The sequence below is a fragment of the Sinocyclocheilus rhinocerous genome, unplaced genomic scaffold (assembly GCF_001515625.1).
Source record: "Sinocyclocheilus rhinocerous isolate Xijiao unplaced genomic scaffold, SAMN03320098_v1.1 scaffold2116, whole genome shotgun sequence".
Lineage (NCBI taxonomy): Eukaryota > Metazoa > Chordata > Actinopteri > Cypriniformes > Cyprinidae > Sinocyclocheilus > Sinocyclocheilus rhinocerous.
The window spans coordinates 423521-432359 of NW_015623486.1; the positions used below are offsets into that span (position 1 = coordinate 423521).

An 8839-nucleotide genomic window follows, 5' to 3' on the forward strand; every position below is an offset into this window, starting at 1 on the left:
TTTCTTTGTGTGTATGTGTGTGTGTGTGTGTGTGTGTGTGTGTCTGCTGTTATGTCTGAGCTGAATGTAGCGATGTGTTTTCATGATGTTCTGGCTTCTGTCTGCTATGTCAATAATTCCTGTTCCCATTTGCCTGTGTTGTTTGCTCTGTTTATAATGGAGCTGTTAATTTAGTATGCTAATTTAGTATTTTTAATGGTGTTATTACAATTATGGAGATAAATGGAGTAGAAGAGCCTTTGCAATGTATGCTTGGTTATTTTGGAGTTGTTACACCACCGCTTTGTGTGTTTGGCCAGTGTATTTACGATATTGGTGTTGATGTTTTGTTTTGGGCTTTTAATTTTTGAGACCGTTTAACAGCATTAAATTTATTAAATGCATTTAACACGTTTGCCTAATTTGACTTTCCAGCTGTTTCACACCACATGCTAACCAGACGCGAGACGATTAAGTCATATGTGTGAAATCCTGTCTGAACGAATGGACATTTTGTCAGCTTCACACTGGATAGACCTAAATTAAACCTCTTAATTGTGGACATTTAACAAACTTGGGACATTTAACAAAGCTAAAGTCATTTGTTGTCAAAGTTGTCAGTTATCTATTATTGGATGATACTTTTTATTTTAGGCCAAAAAGTAATTAAAAATCATCCAATAATAAAATCATCCAATTGAAAAACAAGGCAGATTTTGTAGTAAGATTTTCCTTAAAAGAAAGAATTTAGTGCATTAAAACTAAGCGCAGCTATTGGCAGCTAGTTAAGTTAGGCTGGTACAGCGCATTTTGATGTTCACAACTCGCCAGTGTCTCTCCATCTCTTGTGATGTTACACCAGCTGCTTCTTTGAAGGAGATGAAAAAATAGCATTGCGTCAGTGCCCATTTTTAGATCGCACCCTGCAGCGCAGGCACACATGAGTGTTTACCGACATGTTTGACAGTGGTTGAATGCCATGCAATGACCAGATGGTTTTCCTCACCCTACTAACCATTAATCAAACCATCCTGTCTTCAGCGGTTTGGGTATGTGTTTTTCGACAGCTGTAGCACATTTTTTGCACATCTTGGTACAGTTATGTCACAATTAAGGAATAATTCAGATTTCCCACAATGCTACATATGCCACAATGCTTTGTGATAAAACACATATTGAAGTAGTAGCTGTGATGCTTGCCTTAGCAAACACCACTAGTAATTTAGATACATAGTGTATTGATTCAGTATCTTCTTGCCTCACAGTTCCCTTCCAGAAGAGCGAACCAGATCAAATGTGGAGCAAAACTACATCCAGCCACCTTCTAACTCTTCGCAACTCTCTAACAGCTCTGTAGTTGAAGCTAAAAAGTCGCACGAGGACATCACAGACTCCGCGCCTACTTCCGATCACCGTAAGAGTCGAGTCAACAAGCGCGAGGGACGGTCTAAAACCTTCGACTGGTCTGAGTTCCGCCCAGGACAGGAAAACGAGAGCGGACAACCCTCAATAAAGAGGGCAGACACTTCAGTCATTATCTCATCTTCTCCTTCCTCCACCTCCTCTGGTGACTCCTCTCCCATCTCTAGCACGTCTTCTCATCAGACGTCATCCTCGATTACTACCACCAGCCATACTGATAAGTTGCCACAGCAGGATGAAGAAGTCATGCAGGAATATATGCACCGCAATCAGATGGCGCCTAAAGCAGGCACAGTCAATGCGACAACGGTGGCGGAGCCCCCATCAAAGCTCCCCCATAAAGTGCCACAGGAACAGGTGAGAATGGATGTAGACCATGCCAGAGACGCACAGGAGGTCGACAGTCAAAGCACGGCCCGCAGAAACTCTGATGTCCAAGTGGAAATTGAGCAGAGGTGGCATCAGGTAGAAACAACACCCCTCAGAGAAGAAAAGCAGGTACCGATCACTGGCAGCTCAAATGTACCTGTTGGAGAAAGAGCAGAGCTGACCCCTGCACTGGAAAAAGAGGTAAGAAACATCAGTATTTATTTCTTGCCTCATTTTCCATCTTAAAATGTTGATGAGTATGTGCAGATACAGACTTCTTAGATTTCTCTTGATTTATGCATTCAGGTCAGTTCTGACCATTATATAATTTCAGATCTTTTTGCCTTCCTCTGATGTCCACAGTTAGGTCAGGCACAAAGGGATCTGGCGAGACTCCAGCAGCAGAACAGCATCTTGCAGGAGCAACTTCAGGATGCCCGTGGAAGAGAACAGAGTGCCAGGGAAGGATATGTACTGCAGGTACCCAAACAGATCAACTGAACCTAGTCAGAAAATAAACAGAAATCAAAATCTTCTGTAGTGTTTGTATTTGTATCTCTTGCTTTTTTATTTCAATACTAATATAATTTTTTGGGTATTAATGAAACAGCATGAGTGGTACTAACTGATCTGCAATGTCTTTCTTTCCCTGGGCTCTGACTGGGTTTTGGTTAAAATTCTTGTAACCAAACCACAAGTTTGCTGAAGATAACAACATCTGACAAGCTTTCGGCTGTGCTTTTCTACTTTTTGTTTGGCTTTGTATCTGTTTCATCTCATGTCATTCACTTCTTTGCATAATTTGCATGGTGGTACCATTCCTCTGTTTTTCATTTTTCTTTAGTTGCTGTATAATAATCTGGTGTAGTGTTACTCCATTAGTTTCTTCTTCCTTCTCTTGTTCCCTCTTGTATTTTTTTTCTGTACAGTTCCATTTGTATTATCCATCAACACAAGGTTGCATTTCATAGTTGCATTCCGTAGTTCCTCTTTAGATCACTTATTTCCCTTTTTAATTGTGTTGTTCACATTTTCCCCTCATTTTTGAGCACCATTCTTTCCATCTTTGATGTCATCTTGAAAAAGCACAGTGGAAAGCTTGAGTAAGTATGTAACTTCAGAAATTTAACTCCAAATGTTCCAGGGTTCCCAGCCACAACCCAGAAGATGTTGAGCATCATGTCTGTGGCCATAAAATAGAAGACTTCCTGTTACTAATTGCACTTTGCTCTTAATCTCTTAAAGAGTGACACGACCGCTGCAAAGCCTTCGCCTGGTGCAGCGTCTACCTCGGTTCACCGAGCACCATGGCAGCGACTCAGCAAGCTGAACCAGGATCTAAAGTCCGAGCTGGAGTCCCAGCGACGGAAGCAGGATAAGGCCAATCATCAAGTTAGCAGGTTGCGGCGTAGCTACAGCGAAGCGAAAGATATAATAGGACACCATGAGGCAGAGATCGAGGCCTTGGAGGACAAGCTAACGGCTGCCATGGCAGATATTGTAGCGAGTGAGCAGGCTGTGGCACGAATGCGTAGCGAGCTAAAAATCGAGCGAGTTCGATGTCAAGAACGTGAGGAAGAATGGGTCCGAAATGAGACGACGTTACGGTCGCAGCTGCGAGATAGCGAGGAACGTCTTCGGCAAGTCGAGGCTAGTTTGTTAGAGAAGAACCAGGAACTGAGACAGCTTGAGCAGAAGCAAGCTTTGCAGAGGGACCAGCACAAAGAGGTTCAGAGGCTACAGGAGAGACTTGCTGAGGCCACGGGACGTCTGATTTCCATGGAGGAAGCTCAAAATATGAGAGAGGAGCGGGAGAGGAAAGAGCAGCGAAGCCTGGAGGAGAAACACGAGCGGGAGCGGCAGGGACTGACCCGGAGATTGGTGGAATCCGAAGAGAGGAGGCGTGAAATAGAAGAGCAACTGCAAGAGGCTCAAGAACAAGTGGAGGCACTGCTGAGAGGGAGCGGCGGGATGGAAACTGTGGGACTCAGGGAGGAAGTTCGTCGTCTTCAGCAGGAGTTGGAGGCGCAGACGGATATGGTGGAAATGCTGCGAGAGTGCGCAGACAGAAAATACATCTTTGGATCTGACACAAGATCTGAGCCTAGACCATATGCATGACCTGAGCCTGACCCAAGATATTGGTGTAGTCAGAGACAGTTCATTCCAGCAGTGTAGAGATCCAGAGAAGTTCATCTCCATTATACATGCTCTGGAAACCAAGCTATTGTCCACAGAAGAGAAGCTCAGGAACCTCACAGAGAAGATACGGGACCAGCCCGGTCTTTCAGTGATGCAGGAACACCTGAGCACCAGATCTACCATTGAGGACTACACAACTAAAACCTGTGATAAATTACCAAAGGATGAACCCAGTCAGAAATTCCTCAACAAGACTTTTGGTGAGCAGGACAGTGAGGAATATGAGAGGGCATTGGCACTAGTAGAGTCTTGCACAGAAAGAGTCAGAGAAATTCTCAGCAATCAGAAAGAGACCAGTTCTGATGAATCTCTCATTTGTACCCTTGCAGAAGTAGAGAAACGGCTGGTTTGCGCCACCATGTACCTGAGGAAGGGCAGCACATTGTATGAGTCGTGCCAGATCTTTGATGCATCAGATGTGCATTTAATGCAGGAAGGTATAATGCGGTTTGCCAGAACGTTAACCTTTGAAGCTGAGATTCTGGAGAAGATGGGGTTCTCTCTGCAAGACCTGAACTCTGATATTATGTTAGCCCTGAACTCCATTCACAAGGATGCCGAAAACATCAAGAAGAACTGCAACGGCTGTGTCTCAGTTGTTTATGCTGATGTACTTACAAGAAAACTTATGCTGGAGACCATGTTCTTAGCAGAGGTGGACAAGCTCGAGACGAGTAAACTATCAAATAGTGCTTTTTCACAGGATGTCATCAAGAACGCCTGCATTAGTGCTGAGCTTGCCTATTCGCTTCAGAATCTGCCCATGAATTTCCAGGAAAAATTCGATGAGCTTCAAAAGGACTTGAAGCAAAGGGACATGGCTCTGACAGATGCTGTTAGCGCATCAAAACGCGCTCACATTGAGAGTATGACCCAAAGTGATTCTGATCATCTTGGTGACATCGCCCCTCCTGAACTTGTCCCCTATATGGAGCAGATTGAGATTGAGGAAGCTCAGAGTTTAGCGGCAGAGATTGTACGCAGACATTTAGCAGGCGGCATGCTATCCCATAGCGCAGAATCAGAATCGCATCTGCAAATGAGCTGGGAAAATCTCATCGCTGAGCTCAAAAAGCAAGCAAAAGCCCTCCGCAGTCTCTCTCAGGAAATTGAGAGGATCTGCGAGGAAGGAGAAACGAATTCACTTTCTGGACTTGCGGATGCCATCCAGATGAGTTTGTGGCATGATGACTCCAGCGCCGCTTGCATGCGAGAAGCTTTGATGCAGGCGCAGGTTGCATATGTTGCTTGCAGGTTGCGAGCGGGTCACACGAGGGAACTTTCTCTCTGCCAGGAGACTAGTCGCAACATGGCAGCGCTCGTCCAGGAACATGCTGAGAGTGTTGCAGCCATCCAAAGGCACTACCAGAGTTGCTTGGAGAAAGAACATCTTAGCTTCACTGGCACTATCAGTTCCTTGCAGGAGGAGAACGACATGCTTCGAGGAGAACTATCCTATAAGCTCAGGGAGCTCCAGGAGCAACGGCAGAACTTAACTCAGCAGGAAGAGGCGTTTCATAGGCAGAAAGACGAGCTCAAGAGCAGGCATGCAGATGAGATGGGAAGGGCCGAGCAGGAGCAGATAACCAGAGAGCTCGAACTAATGGAGCGTGCCACCAATAGCCAACGCAGGCTGGAGACCCTGCTGCTAGGAATGGAAGATGCTGAGTTGAGGCATAAGGAGCAAATTCTAAAACTTGAGCAGGAATTTCAGAGTAAGGTTCAGGAACTAGAACACGCCAACAGAGAGGACCTCCGCAAGCTAGAAGAATGCTACAGCCAGACCATCTGCTCGCTGGAGGAGAGGAGCGAACAAGTGGAGAACAAAGATGAGGCCGACGCATGTCCCATGGAGGAAGGGGATGGAACTGATCAGGTAACGTGCAGGGAGTCACTCCTCCGAATCCGGGAGCTGGAAATGCAGTTGAGCAGCATGAGGGAGGAGCTGGAACAGAAACCACTGGATGGAGATCTGACCAGCTTGAAGGAGAAATACCAGCGAGACTTGGACAGCCTCAAGGTTTAACCTTTCACTTTTCAAATTTAATGTCACACCCATTCACCGCCATAGCGTCATGTTTGTAGGACCCTCAGTAGGTTGTTACTGTTAGATTGGGTTGCAGTGGTTTTAGCTGAGTATTTCATATTGTATTAGTTTATACAAGTTTCAGAAACAGTACACATTTCAAATTACAAATCTACACCAAAAAAAAAAAAAATATATATATTTATTATATATATCAAGTGGTTTTATGCTTCTTGGAGTTTTGAAAATAAAGCTGAGATGACCACTGCAACCCTGTAGCCTCATAACCATGATGCTTTTTCCTATGCTGTAGTGCACATTAGCAGCACTGGGAGTCTTGAGCACACACAACGAATGTACAAATGACCGGGATTACAGACAAAACTATCATAAATAATTTTACTATGCTTACTGAGGACGTCCTCTGTTCAAAAACACCTTGTGTTTTTAGAGGGTTAGCATTGTGTTAGTGTGTGTTTGAATGCATGAATGCTCTCTAGTTAACCCTGTCGATCATGCTGCTTTCCTTTAACTCCTCTGTGCTTACTTTCATCTCTCATCACATAAATAAATGTTTAACTATGTGAACACCATAGTTGGCGTAGCTCTGTAGATAGTCGGGCTGGGTAGACATTGGTTTTCTGAATTTCTACAATTTGACTATATTGATTAAAATCATTTAATTTCTGCATTTTCAGTGAATGCATAAACAGACTCCAAAATTGACTATTAAAGTGTGAAAAAAATTGGCTTTGCTGAGCAAATTATACACTTCGTCCACCATCAAGCCAAGATGTTATGAACTGAATCTGAATCCAAATTGAATCGATTCAGGGAATCAATTGCAGATATCCAGCCCTAGTAGAGAGCCTTCTGGAGTAGATTGTTTGGTGTCTGTTTGCATATGTGATCTGATGTTTTATGTGGAATTCAGGCGACATGCGAGCGTGGATTTGCAGCGATGGAGGAGATGCATCAGAAGGTGATCGAAGACATCCAAAGGCAGCATCAGCGAGAGATCCGGAAACTTCTGGAGGAGAAAGAAAGACTGCTGGAGGAGGAAACAAACGCCACTATTGCTGGTAAGGAATGCATCACTGTATACACCAAATTTGAAAGTGAATTACTTATGGCTTGTTTGTCTCTGCAAATTGCTGTCAGTGTGAATGCCAATTAAAGTGTGTAATGTTTAATGCAATATTATATCTAGCTCTATAATTAATGTTTAATGTCATGGAATTGAAGTATCACAGTAGGTTGTTTTGTGCACAGCGATTGAGGCCATGAAAAATGCTCATCGCGAGGAACTGGAGAAATCGCAGCGGTCGCAGATGAGCGGCGTGAGCGCAGACATTCAGGAGCTGCGCAGACAGTATGAGTAAGATGCCAAACATCACTTTATCTAGACAAAACATTCACTAGTCACTAGGAAGATCTACTTTTATTCACTGATGCTTTTTACCAAGCGAATGGTAAAGCAAAAGTTTTGACATGTTTTTTTTTTTACATTACGTCCATGTAGAGAGGAGTTGCAGTCTATCCATCGTGAGCTGGAGGTTTTGTCTGAGCAGTATTCTCAGAAATGTTTAGAAAACGCACATTTGGCTCAAGCGCTGGAAGCGGAGAGACAGGCACTGGGACAGTGCCAGCGAGAGAACCAGAAACTTCATATACACAACCAGGTCAACCTGAACTTTAAGAACATTTTTCCAGGAGCTTTCTAAGAGGAACAGCATGATAAAGAAAATAAAATGTCTTATAATAATTTACGAGTTTATATAAATACAATTTTCTTTAGGGTTTGAAAATCTACAAACTAGTAGATATCACCATACTTCCCCAGTTGACTGATTACATTAATAATTGCAAACATTTTTAGTATTACAATTGTTGTGTAATATTATTATTAAAATATGCAAATGAAGCATTGTTCAAAATGTTTCATTTTGATTACATTAGGGTCAAAGGTTGTTACAGAGATGATTTTGGAGGTTCTCTTTTAATTATTCCATAAATCAGAAAAACCTAATCAGCAGCCAGAATAAAATACATTTAAACCATTTTTTTAGGAATAAAATGTTGTATAAAATTAGGCAAATTATATATTAACAAACTCCTTCAGTAGAAACCTTCAAAATATTAATGGGAATCAACCTGTAAAAGTTGGTGTATGTAAATGCTGCTGAAGTAAATGGCCTTAATGTATGTATTGTAATTGAAATCTACAGATGCAAAAATAAAGTGCAATAAAATAAACACTTAACACTAGAACCGCCAGGGGTCGCTGTATACCTAAAAGCGCCAGCGGGAAAATTTTACCCACGCACATGACAACATTATTTATATGGCTAAAGAACATATTATTTCACTGTATTATGCCACTGTCTTTACAAAGAAGTGTCTAGAGTCATGAAATGATTATGTCTAGTCATCAACTATATTTTTATCCTGTTGTTTTATGTTCAAGACTTTTTAATGCAGGCTACACTAGGGCAAGACAAAAATTAAATAATTAAACCAAGGTTTGACCAATTAGAGTAACGTGAGGCTAAAACATGTAAATATAATATCTGGATCACTGTCAGATGCTGAGCCGACCCAGGACGCATAACTTACCATCAGACTCTCCATCACTCATGGCATTTAGTGTTTCTAATACCTACCTTCCATAAATCGCCTTTTTTTTTGTCATTTTGACTTTATGAAACTCAAAATCGCTAAATCAGTGAGTGAAAGACGTTGCCTAGAAATGTACAATGTTAAAACATAAGCGGCAAGAAAAAGACAGCGCGAAAATACATGCATTATATAGCGGGTAAATTTGACCCGCTGGCGCTTATA

The 8839-nt window shown here is 42.5% G+C and overlaps 1 pseudogene; it reads left to right on the forward strand.

The window, feature by feature from the left end:
- The window catches only part of LOC107753221 (plectin-like), a 44547-nt pseudogene that overhangs the window by 29842 nt on the left and 5866 nt on the right, over positions 1-8839 (forward strand).